The sequence below is a fragment of the Crinia signifera genome, chromosome 9 (assembly GCF_055691185.1).
Source record: "Crinia signifera chromosome 9, ASM5569118v1, whole genome shotgun sequence".
NCBI lineage: Eukaryota > Metazoa > Chordata > Amphibia > Anura > Myobatrachidae > Crinia > Crinia signifera.
The window spans coordinates 136,233,475-136,253,425 of record NC_139225.1 but is presented as its reverse complement, the minus strand read 5'-3'; the positions used below and the strand labels follow the sequence as shown (position 1 = coordinate 136,253,425).

The following is a 19,951-nucleotide window of genomic DNA, read 5'->3' as shown; positions in this document are numbered from 1 at the left end:
GTACCCAAAATACGGGGGACAAAATGAGTAGGGGTCCCCCGTATTTGAAGAACCAGCCCCAGGCCCAACCAGCCAGCAGGGTAATGTCACAGCCGGGGGACACTTATTATATAAGGTCCCGCGGCCAAAACATTCACCCTGCCGACCAGTCAGGCACAGAACTACAAGTGCCAACGGGCCCTTTATTGCCCCGCATGCTGGGACTTGTGGTTCTCCAAGTCCCAGCATGCGGGGGAGGCTTGCTGGGACTCATAGTTCCACAGTATTAAACAATAGTTTATTCTATTTCTTACACTTTAATCAGCCCAGTGACCACAGCCCAGGGTCACCAGGGACAGCACCAGGCTTCAACCTGGTCAGGTAAGTCCTGGAGGGGGGACCCCTTTATTTGGGGGGTCCCCACTCCCCCTGGACCCCTGGCCAGGCTGACTAGTCGGTAGGGTGAATGTTTTGGCCACGGGACCTAATATAATAAGTGTACCCCGGCTGTGACATTACCCTGCTGGCTGGTTGGGATTGAGGGTGGTTATTAAAATATGGGGGACCCCTATTCATTTTGTCCCCCATATTTTGGGAACCAGCCCCGGCCCTGGAGCCTGGGGCTTGTTTTACAAAAATTAGGGAACCCCTATTTGCTGGGTTTCCTGATTTTTTATTACCAGCCCCGGCTATTTTAGGCTGGTGACGGCTGTGGGGGGGGGGGGGGGGGGGAACCCACACCGTTTTTTTATTTATTTATAATTTTCGAATTTTTTTTTACACAGAAGCCTGCACGGATCTGACTGATCTGTGCAGGCTTCTGCCAAATACGAAAGGAAAATTAAGTATATTTTGCTGGCGTATTTGCCCGGCCATTTGCGGCCGTTTTACGCCAATTAGCGGCCATATTTTCAATACGGCCACTTAGTAAATCAGGAATCACCATTCTTTTGAATGGTGATTCCTGTCGTATTCTATCAATGGTGTATTCATTCGTATTTGTAAATACAAATACGAATGTCCCATCAATACGAATAATCTTATTTTTGGCATAGTAAACAGCAAAAATACGAATACGCCCCCCAAAAAATCGTAATTTCCTATGAAAATACGATTTTTTTTTTGCACAAATTCATCTTAGTAAATTTCCCCCAATGTATCCATCTGTGACTATCTGTAAGTATATATCAGTATGACGTGTCTGTATTCTTTTCTGTGTATAGATACAATGTATCCATGTGTGACTATCTGTAAGTATATATCAGTATGTTGTGTCTGTATTATTATCTGTGTATAGATATAATGTATCCATGTGTGACTATCTGTAAGTATATATCAGTATGTTGTGTCTGTATTATTATCTGTGTATAGATATAATGTATCCATGTGTGACTATATGTAAGTATATATCAGTATGACGTGCCTGTATTATTATCAGTGTATACATACAATGTATCCATGTGTGACTATCTGTAAGTATATATCAGTATGTTGTGTCTGTATTATTATCTGTGTATAGATACAATGTACAGTATCCATGTAGGATTAATTGTAAAGTCTATATTAGTAAGAAGTGTCTGTGTTATTATCTGTGTATGGATACAATGCATCCAAGTGTGACTATCTGTAAGTACAGTATATATCAGTATGTGTCCATGTTTTATCTGTGTATAGATACAATGTATCCATGTCTAACTATCTGTAAGTATATATCAGTATGACGTGTCTGTATTCTTTTCTGTGTATAGATACAATGTATCCATGTGTGACTATCTGTAAGTATATATCAGTATGACGTGTCTGTATTCTTTTCTGTGTATAGATACAATGTATCCATGTGTGACTATCTGTAAGTATATACGACGTGCCTTTATTATTATCAGTGTATACATACAATGTATCCATGTTTGACTATCTGTAAGTATATACAGATGGAGCGGGACTTATCTATCCAGGGGATTGCGATGGCGACGCCAGCCGCCATCCCCTGCCCCGCACCATCTGTATGCCGGAAGGGGACGCGCGCGCACGAGGTGCGCGCGCGTCCCCTTCCGACGGTGCTGCTGGCGGTCGCCCGGCAGGAGAGGAGTATGCGGAGGAGTATGCGGACAAAGATGGTCACTGAGTGTTGGAGTATAGGAGAGCTGTGAGTGACATGTGAAGAGAAGAGGGCTTTGACAACAGGAGGGAAGAGGGCCCTGCTCAGAGGAGCTTACAATCTAGTGTATACATACAATGTATCCATGTGTGACTATCTGTAAGTATATATCAGTATTTTGTGTCTGTATTATTATCTGTGTATAGATACAATGTGTACAGTATCCATGTAGGATTAATTGTAAAGTCTATATTAGTAAGAAGTGTCTGTGTTATCTGTGTATGGATACAATGCATCCAAGTGTGACTATCTGTAAGTACAGTATATATCAGTATGTGTCCATGTTTTATCTGTGTATAGATACAATGTATCCATGTCTAACTATCTGTAAGTATATATCAGTATGACGTGTCTGTATTCTTTTCTGTGTATAGATACAATGTATCCATGTGTGACTATCTGTAAGTATATATCAGTATGACGTGCCTGTATTATTATCAGTGTATACATACAATGTATCCATGTTTGACTATCTGTAAGTATATACAGATGGAGCGGGACTTATCTATCCAGGGGATTGCGATGGCGACGCCAGCCGCCATCCCCTGCCCCGCACCATCTGTATGCCGGAAGGGGACGCGCGCGCACGAGGTGCGCGCGCGTCCCCTTCCGACGGTGCTGCTGGCGGTCGCCCGGCAGGAGAGGAGTATGCGGAGGAGTATGCGGACAAAGATGGTCACTGAGTGTTGGAGTATAGGAGAGCTGTGAGTGACATGTGAAGAGAAGAGGGCTTTGACAACAGGAGGGAAGAGGGCCCTGCTCAGAGGAGCTTACAATCTAGTGTATACATACAATGTATCCATGTGTGACTATCTGTAAGTATATATCAGTATTTTGTGTCTGTATTATTATCTGTGTATAGATACAATGTGTACAGTATCCATGTAGGATTAATTGTAAAGTCTATATTAGTAAGAAGTGTCTGTGTTATCTGTGTATGGATACAATGCATCCAAGTGTGACTATCTGTAAGTACAGTATATATCAGTATGTGTCCATGTTTTATCTGTGTATAGATACAATGTATCCATGTCTAACTATCTGTAAGTATATATCAGTATGACGTGTCTGTATTCTTTTCTGTGTATAGATACAATGTATCCATGTGTGACTATCTGTAAGTATATATCAGTATGACGTGCCTGTATTATTATCAGTGTATACATACAATGTATCCATGTTTGACTATCTGTAAGTATATACAGATGGAGCGGGACTTATCTATCCAGGGGATTGCGATGGCGACGCCAGCCGCCATCCCCTGCCCCGCACCATCTGTATGCCGGAAGGGGACGCGCGCGCACGAGGTGCGCGCGCGTCCCCTTCCGACGGTGCTGCTGGCGGTCGCCCGGCAGGAGAGGAGTATGCGGAGGAGTATGCGGACAAAGATGGTCACTGAGTGTTGGAGTATAGGAGAGCTGTGAGTGACATGTGAAGAGAAGAGGGCTTTGACAACAGGAGGGAAGAGGGCCCTGCTCAGAGGAGCTTACAATCTAGTGTATACATACAATGTATCCATGTGTGACTATCTGTAAGTATATATCAGTATTTTGTGTCTGTATTATTATCTGTGTATAGATACAATGTACAGTATCCATGTAGGATTAATTGTAAAGTCTATATTAGTAAGAAGTGTCTGTGTTATCTGTGTATGGATACAATGCATCCAAGTGTGACTATCTGTAAGTACAGTATATATCAGTATGTGTCCATGTTTTATCTGTGTATAGATACAATGTATCCATGTTTGACTATCTGTAAGAATATATGTGCTGTATGTCTGTAGGTATTTATGAATATATGTATGTATACTACATGCATATATGTATGCATGTGTGCATGTGTGTACAGTATTTATGTGTGTATGCATGTATGTACACTGTATGTATGTATGTTTGTTTGTACGTACAGTATGCATGTTTGCATACTGTATGTATGTATGTATGTATGTATGTATGTATGTATGTATGTGTGTGTATGTGTGTGTGTATGTATGTATGTATGTATGTACAGTATGCATGTTTGCATACTGTATGTACGTATGTATGTATGTATGTATGTATGTATGTATGACATGTACAGTGTGTGGGTACGGATGTATGCACGCATGTGGTGCAGTGCTGAGGACTGGAGCCGGGCTCCTCCTCTCCCCAGCAGTCCCCTCCCAGCCTCTTCCTCCCTCCCCGCCACCTCCAGCCTCCCCCGCCCCGGCCAGCCAGACTCACCGAGCGAGGGATTGGACAAGCAAGCTCCCGGGTGTCGGATGTGCGCCCATCTCCTGCCTCTCGGGGGGCAGCCAGGGAGCACTGTGTGCCGGGCGCCGCGGGATAACGCTGTTTGCCGGGCTGGGAGGGGGCAGAACCCCCGGAGACATGGATGGGGCCAGTCCTGCCCTCTGAATGCCCCCTTAGTGCCAGCTGCTTTCCTGAGGCGGGGGCTGCTGCAGGAGGGGCGGCCGGCGGGCACCGGGCGGATGGCATGGCGCAGAGGAAGCTAAAGGTAGGTGCAGCCTGTGCCACATACACCGCAGTGCCCACCTCCCCCCTGCTGCCTGCTGGCTCTCCCCAGGGGGTGAGGGCTCTTCCCTGACTGACTCTTTCTGGGCTGTGGCTGTCTAATTTAGGCGGTCTCTGTCCATGCTGGTGCTGTCTAGGCTGTCTATGACATTCTTATCTTGCCATGATTCCCACAACATGTCTTGGCTGTCTCTAAAAGCCCTGCCCATGGTGCTGAGGATGTCTCTGATGCCACTGCCCATGGGGCTGAGGATGTCTCTGATGCCACTGCCCATGGTACTAAGGATGTCTCTGATGCCACTGCCCATGGTACTAAGGATGTCTCTGATGCCACTACCCATGGTGCTGAGGATGTCCCTGATGCCACTGTCCATGGTGCTTAAGATGTCTCTGATGCCCCAGTCCATGGTGCTGAGGATGTCTCTGATGCCGCTGCCCAAGGCATGCTGTGATTGTCTCCTATGTCCCTGTCATTGTATGTCGTGGCTGTCTCTGATGCCGCTGTCCATGGTACGTTAGCTTTTTCCGATGCCCCTGTCCATTGCATGCTGAGGATGTCTCTGATGCCGCTGTCCGCGGTGCTGATGCTGTCTGATTCTCTTGTACATGGTGCTGAGGCTGTCTTTGATGCCCCTGTCCATGGTGCTGAACCAGTTTCTATCCCCCTGTCCATGGTGCTGATCCTGTTTCTATCCCCCTGTCCATGGTGATGCGGCTGTCTCCAATGCCCCTGACCATGGTGCTGAGCCTGACTCCTATGATCCTGCCCATGGTGCTGAACCTGTCTCCTATGCCCCTGTCCATGGTGCTGAGGCTGTCTCCTATGCCCCTGTCCATGATGCTGAGGCTGTCTCCTATGCCCCTGTCCATGGTGCTGTGGCTGTCTCCTATGCCCCTGTCCATGGTGCTGAGGCTGTCTCCTATGCCCCTGTCCATGGTGCTGAACCTGTCTCCTATGCCCCTGTCCATGGTGCTGAGGCTGTCTCCTATGCCCCTGTCCATGGTGCTGAGGCTGTCTCCTATGCCCCTGTCCATGGTGCTGAGGCTGTCTCCTATGCCCCTGTCCATGGTGCTGAGGCTGTCTCCTATGCCCCTGACCATGATGCTGAGGCTGTCTCCTATGCCCCTGTCCATGGTGCTGAGGCTGTCTCCTATGCCCCTGTCCATGATGCTGAGGCTGTCTCCTATGCCCCTGTCCATGGTGCTGAGGCTGTCTCCTATGCCCCTGACCATGATGCTGAGGCTGTCTCCTATGCCCCTGTCCATGGTGCTGAGGCTGTCTCCTATGCCCCCGTCCATGGTGCTGAGGCTGTCTCCTATGCCCCTGTCCATGGTGCTGAACTGTGATCCCATAGAGCAGGCTAATGGTAGACACTGCACATGTTGTTATTAATAAGCAATCTACATCTTTATGACACAATCCACACTCATCATGTCAGCAGCATCCACCCTACAGCCTCTATACATGCCAATGGCATATAGTGCATCTTATGGTGCTGATGCATGCTATCATCATAAATACCTGGAAAAGCATTATAGTGCAGCCAGGCACATGTAAGCAATGCACATCCCTTAACCGCGCGACACATTCAGCAACACACCATTGTGAGACAGGTCAGCAATTCTAATCTTTAAAAACTGAGGAATCCTGTTAATATTCCCATCATAGCGCTTATACATGCCAGCAACATGCATGGTTCAGCTGGGATACATGTCACTGGCACACATGACACATGACATTGACTTCCATGATACATCCCATGTGACATGCTAGCAACATGAATCCTGCAATCTTCTTATTACATTAAACAGCCTGCGCTTCCTCCGTCTCTAACACAGGACAGCTGCATAAATCATACATCTCCCATAGATGTCATCACCAGCATGCACAGAAACTGATAAGGATGCTACATAGTGGAAATACAGAATGTCAGCAGAATATAACCCAGTACCCAGCATAACCTTGTCTTGTGCTCTCCCATATAACTGCAGATAATGATCTGTGATGTATATACAGTACTGTATATATCCAAAGCTCATTAAGGTTTGTGCTAATCCCTACTGTAGTGAGCAGTTTAGTAAGAAACTGTCTGATAATGTGAACACATAATGCATAACAGTGCTAGCTATGCAGAATTGTATGTGTGTACACAACATTTGTTTTTCCATGTTTGTTTACATGTATGTGGGAACCGGTAAGACAAATCTTAGCTGTGTATTCTGAGAGAGATAGTCATCTGTTGTCAGCTATTACTATACTTGGATTTCCTGGATTTCTAGGTTAAAACTGTGGAAAAATACTGACATAAATTGCATTTTCCACACTCACATCATGCCTTAGCTTTTGCTCTATAAATGTCTGATCATGATGAGTTCCAGGCATCTAACAATAAGAACTATCAGCACTAGGATAGCTGCGGCAGGGTCAGATTCTGAAAATGAGAACACTGATAATGATGAATTATTAGCATATAACAGTATTGTAATTTCATTTTTTTTAAATCTTGTAGAGTCTTACAGGTTTTATTTCAAAAAGTTTGATCTTAGTGATATAGCAATGTCTGACTGTAGTGGCTGCTGTGGATTGTAACATTATGTTAATGAGTACCCAGTTCTTTATAATAGTCAGCTGTGTGTTATTTTAGTGTGCTCGTGTTTCATACAAATGATATAATGAACTAACATTTTCAGATAATAGTGAGCTCAAAATGTCTGATTCTAGTGAGCACATACTGTCCTATATTATTCGGCTGGTATTGTATAGCGTATGATCAGTGTGAGTCCATGTTGTAATTTATCAGTAGTCCTATAATATTAGGCTGGTATTGTATATTGTTTGATCATAATAGTCCATATTGTAATTTATCAGTGGTCTTGTAATGACTGGTTGTAGTGAGTCCCTAGTGTATGATCATTGTGAGTCCATATTGTCCTATAATATTATTCTGGTATTGTATATTATATGATCATAATAGTCCATATTGTCAACTATCAGTGGTCTTGTAATGACTGGTTGTAGTGAGTCCCTAGTGTATGATCATAGTGAGTCCATATAGTCATATATCAGTAATCTAGTAATGACTGGTTGTAGTAAGTCTCTAGAGTATGACCATATTGAATCCATATTGTCCTTTATCGGGAATCTAGTAATCTCTGGTTGTAGTGAGTCCCTAGTGTATGATCATTGTGAGTCCATAGTGTCCTTTATCTGTAATCTTGTAATGTCTGGTTGTAGTGAGTCTCTAGTGAATGATCATTATAGTGAGTCCATATTGTTCTTTATCATTAATCTAGTAATGGCTGGTTGTAGTGAGTCCCTAATGTATGTTCATTGTGAGTCCATATTGTTATATATCATTATTCTAATAATATCTGATGGTAGTGATTTCCTAGTGTATGATCATTGTGAGTCCATATTGTCCTTCATCGGTAATCTAGTAATGTCTGTTTGTAGTGAGTCCCGAGTGTATGATCATAGTGAGTCCATATTGTCATATATCAGTAATCTAGTAACAACTGGTTGTAGTGAGTCCCTAGTGTATGATTATATGAAGTCCATATTGTTCTTTATCAGTATTCTTGTAATGACTGGTTGTAGTGAATCCCTAGTGTATGATCATAGTGAGTCTATATGGTCATTTATCAGTATTCTTGTAATGACTGGTTGTAGGGAGTCCCTAGTGTATGATCATAGTGAGTCCATATTGTAGTTTATTGGTAATCTAATAATGTCTGGTAGTAGTGAGTCTCTAGTGTATGATTATCATTGTGAGTCCATATTGTCCTTCATCGGTAATCTAGTAATGTCTGTTTGTAGTGAGTCCCGAGTGTATGATCATAGTGAGTCCATATTGTCATATATCAGTAATCTAGTAACAACTGGTTGTAGTGAGTCCCTAGTGTATGATTATATGAAGTCCATATTGTTCTTTATCAGTATTCTTGTAATGACTGGTTGTAGTGAGTCCCTAGTGTATGATCATAGTGAGTCTATATGGTCATTTATCAGTATTCTTGTAATGACTGGTTGTAGTGAGTCCCTAGTGTATGATCATAGTGAGTCCATATTGTCGTTTATTGGTAATCTAATAATGTCTGGTAGTAGTGAGTCTCTAATGTATAATTATCATAGTGAGTCCATATTATTCTTTATCATTAATCTAGTAATGTCTGGTTGTAGTGAGTCCCTAGTGCATGATCAGTGTGAGTCCATATAGTCATATATCTGTAATCTAGCAATGTCTGGTTGCAGTGAGTCCCTAGTGCATGATCAGTGTGAGTCCATATAGTCATATATCTGTAATCTAGTATGATCATCGTGAGTCCATATTGTCATATATCAGTAATCTAGTAACAACTGGTTGTAGTGAGTCCCTAGTGTTTGATCATATTGAGCCCATATTGTCCTTTATCTGTAATCTAGTATTGTCTGGTTGTAGTGAGTCTCTAGTGTATGATCATTGTAGTGAGTCCATTTTGTTCTTTATCATTAATCTAGTAATGTCTGGTTGTAGTGAGTCCCTACTTTATGATCATAGTGAGTCCATATTGTCCTATATCAGTAGACTAGATATATCTGGTTGTAGGAAGCCCATAGTGTGTGATCATAATAAGTCAATTTTTTCCTATATTAGTAGTCTAGTATTGCATGGTTGTAGGGAACCACTGGTGTGTGATCATAGTGAGTCCATATTGTCCTACTTTATATCAGTAGACTAGTAATGACTAGTTTTAGAGAGCCCCTAGTGTGTGATCTTAATGAGTCCATTTTGTCCTACAGTATATCAGTAGGCTAGTAATGTCTGGCTGTAGTGAGTCCTTACTGCAGTGTTGGTAAAAATCGGTCTACAAGATGTACCAACAGTTTATGTTTTTCAGACCACCTAGTTGGAGCACAGGTAAAGCCATAGCTAACTGACACATTTTCAAACATGTGATGCATTCCATCCTATCCAACACATTCTACAGATCCACTGATGGTCTGGAAAACATGATCTGATGGTAGAACTAGAGGCCTCCCCTACCCTAGTGTACAATCATAGTAAGTATATATTGTCCTTATGTAAATATGTAGACTAGTAATGCTTGGTTGTATGATCCTAGGAAGTCCATAATGTAATATATAATTTGTCTATAAATAGTTGTAATGAGAACTTAGTGTATCATCAAAGAGCTTCCACGACATTCTATCACAGTAGGATGGTAATGCTTTTCTCTAGTCAGGCCCTATTGCATGATTATAGGAATATAATATTGTGTATCTAGCAGAACATCAGTATCTTCATCATTTATTTATTTGTTTGCTCCTAATAGCTGTTAGTAACATTATCACACATGCAGTTGTCTGTTGTTAGTGGGTGATAAATTGTTCACCAAGTATCTGATTATAATTTGACAATATTGTTGCCGTAATACTTGTATTTGTCTGCTCATTGTGCCTGATACAAGTGTGCTTTGAATGTCTAATATAAAGAGCATGTAAGTATTGTGGTACTTACTGTATGTCTAATACAAATTTGCTCCTTTTATGTGTTTTCAGTATCCAACAGTACTGTACACATGTATCTCGTACTGTACACATGTATCTCGTACTGTACACATGTATCTCGTAATAATCTGCTCCCAGTATCTAATATTAATGTATCTAATAATAATGTGATCTCAGTTTCTAACAGTAATGTGTTCCTAGTATCTAATCTCAGTATCTAACAGTAATGTACTCCTAGTATCTAATAATAATGTGATCTCAGTATCTAATTGTAATGTGTTCCTAGTATCTAATCTCAGTATCTAACAGAAATGTGTTCCTAGTATCTAAAAATAATGTTCTCCCAGTATCTAATAGCAATGTGCTCCCAGTATATAATAGTAATGTGCACCTTGTATCTAATAACAATGTGATCTCAGTAAATAATAGTAATGTGCTCCTTGTATCTAATAACAATGTGATCTCAGTATCTAATAGTAATGTGCTCCTTGTATCTAATATTAGTATCTAACAATAATGTACTCCCTGTATGGAATAGTTATAAGATTCCAGTATTTAATAGTAATGTTCTCCCAGTGTCTAATAGTAATATGCTCCCAGTATTTAAAAGTAATGGGCTCCCAGTATCTAATAGTAATGTACTCCTTGTATCTAATATTAGTATCTAACAATAATGTGCTCCCAGTATCTAATATTAATGTATCTAATAATAATGTGATCTCAGTTTCTAACAGTAATGTGTTCCTAGTATCTAATCTCAGTATCTAACAGTAATGTACTCCTAGTATCTAATAATAATGTGATCTCAGTATCTAATTGTAATGTGTTCCTAGTATCTAATCTCAGTATCTAACAGAAATGTGCTCCTAGTATCTAAAAATAATGTTCTCCCAGTATCTAATAACAATTTGATCTCAGTAAATAATAGTAATGTGCTCCTTGTATCTAATAACAATGTGATCTCAGTATATTATAGTAATGTGCTCCTTGTATCTAATAACAATGTGATCTCAGTATCTAATAGTAATGTGCTCCTTGTATCTAATATTAGTATCTAACAATAATGTACTCCCTGTATGGAATAGTTATAAGATTCCAGTATTTAATAGTAATGTTCTCCCAGTGTCTAATAGTAATATGCTCCCAGTATTTAAAAGTAATGGGCTCCCAGTATCTAATAGTAATGTACTCCTTGTATCTAATATTAGTATCTAACAATAATGTGCTCCCAGTATCTAATATTAATGTATCTAATAATAATGTGATCTCAGTTTCTAACAGTAATGTGTTCCTAGTATCTAATCTCAGTATCTAACAGTAATGTACTCCTAGTATCTAATAATAATGTGATCTCAGTATCTAATTGTAATGTGTTCCTAGTATCTAATCTCAGTATCTAACAGAAATGTGCTCCTAGTATCTAAAAATAATGTTCTCCCAGTATCTAATAACAATGTGATCTCAGTAAATAATAGTAATGTGCTCCTTGTATCTAATAACAATGTGATCTCAGTATATTATAGTAATGTGCTCCTTGTATCTAATAATAATGTGATCTCAGTATCTAATAGTAATGTGCTCCTTGTATCTAATAACAATGTGATCTCAGTATCTAATAGTAATGTGCTCCTTGTATCTAATATTAGTATCTAACAATAATGTACTCCCTGTATGGAATAGTTATAAGATTCCAGTATTTAATAGTAATGTTCTCCCAGTGTCTAATAGTAATATGCTCCCAGTATTTAAAAGTAATGGGCTCCCAGTATCTAATAGTAATGTACTCCTTGTATCTAATATTAGTATCTAACAATAATGTGCTCCCAGTATCTAATAGTTATATGATCCCAGTATATAATAGTAATGTTCTCTCAGTGTCTAATAGTAACATGCTCCCAGTATTTAATAGTAATTAGCTCCCAGTATCTAATATTTATGTGCTCCCAGTATGTAATAGTAATGTGCTCCCAGTATCTAATAATTAAATGCTCCCAGTCAGTAAAGGAACTTATGAGTTGTTGGTTCACAGTTTCACAATATGGTGCTGGTAGCAGGGGGCCCCTAGTACTCAGGGGCCCTGGTGTAACACACCTTCTGCACCAATGGTACTTCTGCCTCTACTCCTAGTATCTAATAGTAATGTGCTCCTAGATTCTAAAAGTGATGAGTTTCTAGTAAATACTGTAATAATTTGCTCCTAGTATCTGACAGTAATGTACCCCCAGTATCTAATAGTAATGTGCTTCCAGTACCAAAAAATAATGTGCAACTTGTTTTTATTAGTAATCGGCTTCCAGTATCTGATTTTTATATTCTGTTAGTATCTATTAGTAATATACTAATTGTATTTAATAGTAATGTAGTTCCAGTATCTGAATGTAATGTTCCGTTAGCATATAACTTGTATTTGTGCTCCCAGTATCTAAAAATATTGTGTTTCTAGTATCTAATAGTCATGAGCTCCTAGTATCTAATAGTTATGTGCTCCTAGTATCTAATAATAATAATGTGCTCCTAGTATCTAATAGTAATGTGCTCCTAGTATCTAATAGTAATGTGCTCCTAGTATCTAATAATAATGTGCTCCTAGTATCTAATAATAATGTGCTCCTAGTATCTAATAATAATGTGCTCCTAGTATCTAATAATAATGTGCTCCTAGTATCTAATAATAATAATAATGTGCTCATAGTATCTAATAGTAATGTGCTCCTAGTATTGAATAGTAATGTGCTCCTAGTATCTAATAATAATGTGCTCCTAGTATCTAATAATAATGTGCTCCTAGTATTGAATAGTAATGTGCTCCTAGTATCTAATAGTAATGTGCTCCTAGTATCTAATAGTAATGTGCTCCTAGTATCTAATAGTAATGTGCTCCTAGTATCTAATAGTAATGTGCTCCTAGTATCTAATAGTAATGTGCTCCTAGTATCTAATAGTAATGTACTCTTAGTATTGAATAGTTATATGCTCCTAGAATCTTATAGTAATGTGCTTCTGGTATCTAATACTAATGTGATATCAGTATCTTATAGTAATGTACCCCCAGTATCTACTATTAATGTGCTTCTAGTATCATTTAGTAATGTGCTGCTGGTATCTAATACTAATGTATCTAATACTAATGTGTTCTCAGTATCTAACAGTGCTGTACCCCCAGTATCTAATGGTAATGTGTTTCTAGTATCTTATAGTAATGTGCTGCTGGTATCTAATACTAATGTGAACTCAATATCGAACAGCACTGTACCCCCATTATCTAACAGTAATGTGCTTCTAGTATCTTATAGTAATGTGCTTCTAGTATCTAATAGCAATACTGTATGATCTCAGTATCTAATAGTAATTTGCTCCTACTGTAGTTTCTAATAGTAATGTGTTTCTAGAATCTTTTAGTAATGTGCTGCTGGTATCTAATACTAATATGATCTCAGTATCTAACAGCGCTGAACAACCAGTATCTAATGGTAATGTGTTTCTAGTATCTTATAGTATTGTGCTGCTGGTATCTAATACTAATGTGATATCAGCATCTAAAAGTAATGTACCACCAATATCTAATAGTAGTATGCTCCCAGTATCTAACAGTAATGTGCTCCCAGTGTCTGACAGTAATATGCAATTTGTTTTATTAGTAACCTGCTTTCAGTATCTATTTTAATGTATCTTTAGTATCTAATAGTAATATACTAATTGTATTTAATAGTAATGTGGTTCCAGTATATGATTGTAATGTTCCTATAGTATCATCTTATCAACATTGCAAACTGTTGGCAGTGAGTGAAACTACATCTCTTACTCTCTCACATATGCACAAACACAGAGGCAATCACAAGGCAGCAGACTAGCTTTCGAAGAATTTGCTTCGAGGGGCTAACTAGACTAATAATAATAGGCTACTTGTATTTATGCTCCTAGTATCTAAAAGTAATGTGTACTATCTAATAGTAATGTGCTCCAAATGTCTAATAGTAATGTTCCTTCAGTATCTAACAGTAATGGACTACCAATATCTAATAGTAATGTTCCTTCAGTATCTAACAATAATGGACTACCAATATCTAATAGTAGTGTTCCTTCAGTATCTAACAGTAATGGACTACCAATATCTAATAGTAGTGTTCCTTCAGTATCTAACAGTAATGGACTACCAATATCTAATAGTAATGTTTCTTCAGTATCTAACACTAATGGACTACCAATATCTAACAATAGTGTTCCTTCAGTATCTAACAGTAATGGACTACCAATATCTAATAGTAATGTTCCTTCAGTATCTAGCAGTAATGGACTACCAATATCTAATATTGTCCTTTCTGTATCTTAAATACATTGTGCCACCATAAACGGCTATAAGAAATTACAATAACTGTATTTGCATCTAATAATAAAGTGCTACTAAAATCTAACAGTAGTGGTCTCATGGTATGTTGATGTTGTTATTATTATTGCTACAGTATTCTTATTTTTATTATTAATAATAATAATAATAATAATAATAATAATAATAATAATAATAATAATAGTAATAATAATGTCTAACAGTAGTGTGCCCCCAGTATATGATGTGTTACTAATGTCTAATAGTAGTGTGCCCCCAGTATATGATGTGTTACTAATGTCTAATAGTAGTGTGCCCCCAGTATATGATGTGTTACTAATGTCTAATAGTAGTGTGTCCCAGTATATGATGTGTTACTAATGTCTAATAGTAGTGTGCCCCCAGTATATGATGTGTTACTAATGTCTAATAGTAGTGTGCCCCAGTATATGATGTGTTACTAACGTCTAACAGTAGTGTGCCCCCCGTATATGATGTGTTGCTAATGTCTAACAGTAGTGTGCCCCCCAGTATATGATGTGTTACTAATGTCTAATAGTAGTGTGTCCCAGTATATGATGTGTTACTAATGTCTAATAGTAGTGTGTCCCAGTATATGATGTGTTACTAATGTCTAATTGTAGTATATCCTCAGTATATGATGTTCTATTATTGTCTACTACAAGTAGACCATAAATTCACTGGCACTTGGTGGTCCGAAATATCTTTTAATCCACATACTATAGGTCCAGTGGGAAGTCAGTGAATGGGTGGGAGTTTTTTTTTTTTTTGAGGATTACGTAATATGTCCACGGTATTATGGTTTACATGCATTAGGTCAAGCTCTAAAGGTCGCCAGGCCTTAGGTAGACACCTGAGGTAGGTCAACATGGGCAAGGTTGACAGGGTCGGAAGGATGACACAAGCTTTAGGTCGACAAAGGGATGGTTGACATAAGTTTTTTACTGTTTTTTTTTTTCTTTTTTTTGAGCCGACAGCTGGTTTTTCATGCCCTACCATCCACTACAGCATGGTGTGAGAATAGAATAGTGTGCTTAAAGTATAGCAAGCGCAGCAAGCCATGCGAGAGGACATAGTATACTTAGAGAGTGTCCATGTCGACTGTGCAGGACATTCAGGACTAAAACTATGAAAAACACATGTCAACCTTTTGACTGTCAACCTTCCCATTGCTGACCTTATGCTTGTGTCAACCGTCCAATGTTGGGGGGGCTGTGTTTTAAATGATAGGATTATACCACCGTCAATCCGGCAAAACAAATGATCCGGTGAAGTTCTGAAACTAAAGGTACCATATTATTGATTATGTAACTTTAGTAATGTGGCCACAGTATGTGACTTATACCTAATACTGTAAGTTGTGTGCCCCAGTATATGATGTGCTACTAAAGTCTAAGAGCAGTGTTCCCTAGTAGTGTGCCCCAATATATGATATGCTTCTAATGTCTAACAGCAATGTTCCCTAGTAGTGTGTCCCCACCTCCAGTATATTATATGCTTCTTATGTCTAACAGCAGTGTTCCGTAGTAGTGTGCCCCCAGTAAATGATGTGCTACTAAAGTCTAACAGTAGTGTTCCCTAGTAGTGTGCCCCAATATATGATATGCTTCTAATGTCTAACAGCAGTGTTCCCTAGTAGTGTGTGCCCTCAGTAAATGATATGCTTCTAATGTCTAACAGCAGTGTTCCCTAGTAGTGTGCCCTCAGTATATGATATGCTTCTAATGTCTAACAGCAGTGTTCCCTAGTAGTGTGCCCTCAGTATATGATATGCTTCTAATGTCTAACAGCAGTATTCCATAATAATGTGCCCCCAGTATTTGATAGGCTTCTAATGTCTAACAGCAGTATTCTCTAATAATGTGCCCTCAGTATTTCATAGGCTTCTAATGTCTAACAGCAGTGTTCCCTAGTAGTTTGTCCCCAGTATATGATATGCTTCTAATGTCTAACAGCAGTGTTCCCTAGTAGTGTGCCCCAGTATATGAAATGCTTCTTATGCATAACAGCAGTGTTCCCTAGTAGTGTGCCCCAGTATATAATATGTTTCTAATGTCTAACAGCAGTGTTCCATAGTAATGTGCCATTAGTATATGATATGCTTCTAATGTCTAACAGCAGTGTTCCCTAGTAGTGTGCCCCTCCAGTATATGATATGCTTCTGTCTAACAGCAGTGTTCCCTAGTAGTGTGCCTCCCAGTGTATGATACTGTATGCCTCTTATATCTAACAGCAGTGTTCCTTAGTAGTGTGCCCCTCAGTATATATGCTTCTAATGTCTAACAGCAGTGTTCCCTATATGTATGTCCCCAGTGTATGATCTGATACTAAAATCTTAAGTAGTAAGCACTTAGTACAGTATTAACCAGCCTTTTTCAATTGTATAATAGCATTGTGCTATCCTACAGATATGTCTAATACTACTATGATCCTACACCTCCCAATATTCTGAATCAGTGGCCTCAGTAAATGGGGACGTGGCTTTGTGGGAATGGTGTGTTCCATGCTCAGCTCATGCCCAGTCCTCTATCTACTGTGAAGACGCTGTGTGCATTCTCACAACATCTATTCACTGCAGCTCTACTAAGCAGAATAGTGAATGACAAGGAGACTCTCAATTGCCCCTTACCCCCTTCCATACCCAAACAGGACACTGCAGTCCGTGGGTGGAACCAAATTTTTTTACTGTACTTTGAAAATTCGGAGAGTTGGAAGGTGTGGGATCCTGGCAGATAAGAACTGATTTGCTTCTAGTTCCTGGCAGATGACAGTAGATAAGTTAAACCTGATGGTTAGATACAATATTGCATAGCTGTAGAATGCAAAACAACTAAATATGTTTTCTTAATACTTGGGGGAGGCAAGACAAAATCTCACAGATTTTAAAGGCTAACAAACAAGACATTGGAAACGCTACTGGTTTGAATTTATCGTCACTTCTAGGCATACAGCAGCCTTTAATTCTTTAATGTTTCTTGGTGCATGTTTGTAGACCTCACTTGTCAGTTGGCCGCGTTGGCTGTAAAGAGGTCCTTCTTGAAGCTGAAGAGGATTGTTTTGCATCCAGTAACAAAACATCTGCTTGATAACGTAGCCAGATAAATGACAATGAGCTTCATTAGGAAATGACTGCGATAACGCCGGAAATAATGCAGAGTGATGCGAAACTTCAGAAATCGACTACAAATGTGTATCACATATGAAAACCAGCATCTGGATGATATCCTATTCAAAACTCCTGATATAATTAAGCCCCGCCTTAAGTTTTTCAAAACATCGCAATTCCTAGGTCCATTGGGAGGAGGCGATTTTAAAATGATTTAATTTGCATGATAGCCCCAGCTATTTCCAGTGATTTAATCTACATTCTGCCTGCTTCACTAAGTTGCTCCCCTGCAACTGTTAGGGCAGTAGGCAACTATGCCCCAACCTTTCCCTCTGCTTCCACTGGTGGGACACCGCTACATTGCCCGAAAAGAGGGAATGTGCCACTAAAATTGGGACAGTTGGGAGGTACAGTATGTATTCAAAGTATATGATACTAGTGAGCGCCCATCTTTTATATTCCTAAACATGCAAATATACATTTGTAGAATAATGATAGATTCCAATAAACATAAACCGAGGGTATCCGAATGCTGTGGTTATTCTGTAAAAGTTCCTTATGCAAAATAGTCTCGGAGGACAATGGTGCCGTCCTCTGTATACTGACCCAAGAGGCCTTATTTAAGGGAACTACTGATAACAGTCACAAATACATATTTAAATCTCCATTACCTTGACATGGAATGTTTGATTTACATTTGCAGAGTAGCTGAGCACAGTTTTTTTTTTCACCGTCATCAGCTGTTTTCTGATAAAAAAAAAAGTGTCTAAAAGAGTCTGGCTGCTTTGTGCTGTCCTTCTATTTGGTTTCTGGCAGGAAGTCTGCAGGGTGTGGGAAAATATCGACCCCCCAGAATCACATCATCGGGGGATTTGTTTTTACCTTTATCACATACGTATAGTGGTTTCAAAGCTGTTGGCTTTACTAAAGGATAAATCCAACGTAATTGTCAAAAGTTGAATGCAAAACAATAAGAAAAAAATAAAAGTTCAGCTGCAATATCAAGACAAGCACTTTAAATAGCCTAGTTACTACCTGGTCAGTGGAGTGTGTATTTTCCAGTGGCGGATCCAAGGGGTGGCAATCAGGAGCTGTTGGTTACAAGTGCTCCCTCACATAAGATCTCATTAAAAAGTATTTTAGCAGAAAATCTAAAAGATTAATTGATTGATTGATTGATTGATTGATTGAGAAGTGTTATCACTTTAATGTGATGTTAAAACTTTTATACATTTTCTTGAGATTGTTGCTGAATGTTGCTGCCTCTGAACAACTCAGTACACTGCCAATCGGGGGTTTTACTACACAAACCAAGAGGTGAGAGGAGTGTAATCAAATGGCATTTTGGTGACAGGTTCAAAGTCGATGCAGATTGCTCTCATTTTTGGTCTGCAAACCACGAGATTTAATACCCAGTATTTTGAAGAGTTAAAATACAATCTACAATCAATGTGGGATTTGCAGCAAATTTAAGGTTTGAAATACCCAATCTAGGGAAATTCTAGGGAAATTAGAGTTAAAATCCCTGTGGCTAACTATCTGCCCAGCCAAAACATGATGATGATGATAATGAAGAATATTAAACAAATGTGTATTTATTTTGCACTAATATGTATTTTTGGGGCCCAATATTAAAAAAACAAAAACATAGTTAATATGCACAATAATTAAATTATTTTTATTCTTTGGTACAATAATAATAATAAAAAAAAAACATGTTCATTGGGTCCATAATATTTAGTTAGTGAAAAAGTAGCACATGTAGTGCCACAAATGAGTGAGGAGAGAAATGTAGTGGGAGATAGAAGAAATGCGCTTCATGGTACCCAATTACAAAGTAATGTAATAACTTTGTCACCTACATGTATATCTTAACGGCCTGATTAACTTTATTAGCAAAACAAAATGCACGCAAATGGGCAAAACCTGCAGGTGGGGCAGATGTAACATGCAGAGAGAGTTAGATTTGGGTGGGGTATGTTCAAAATGAAATCTAAATTGCAGCGTACAAATAAAAGCTGTCGAACATCTGGAGGCTTCATGCAAAAGCAGCCAGTATTTACCTTGCACAGAAACAAAATAAATATACTTGCTCCCCTGGCACAGCAACATAGTTTGTTCCGGACACAAAATATATATATATTTTTTTGCTTTGGCCTTTATTGTCTGATCCTCTTATTAAGTGTTACATTATTATCACCTAAATACAAATGTTTAATGTCCCTCTATCATATCTGTTAGGACAGACAGCACGTTCTACATGCAGTTTGAGTAATCTTGCCAGCCAGAGGCACCTCTACTTATTGGTAAAATGTATTTGTCATGCTTGCTGGCTTTTTGCATCAGGATATTTGAACTC

The 19,951-nt window shown here is 39.1% G+C and overlaps 1 protein-coding gene across 2 annotated transcripts in view; it reads left to right on the top strand.

The window, feature by feature from the left end:
- The first annotated feature begins 4,325 nt into the window (after nt 1-4,325).
- The window catches only part of LOC146036126 (leucine-rich repeat and fibronectin type III domain-containing protein 1-like), a 181,172-nt gene continuing 165,546 nt past the window's right edge, over nt 4,326-19,951 (top strand). Inside the window, exon 1 of one of the 2 annotated variants that reach the window (XM_083159956.1) lies at nt 4,326-4,636. The gene's annotated coding sequence lies outside the window, so the exon portion shown is untranslated. Of the gene's footprint in view, nt 4,637-4,828; nt 5,164-19,951 lie in introns of those variants that run through there. The other variant, XM_083159958.1, reaches the window with a different exon arrangement.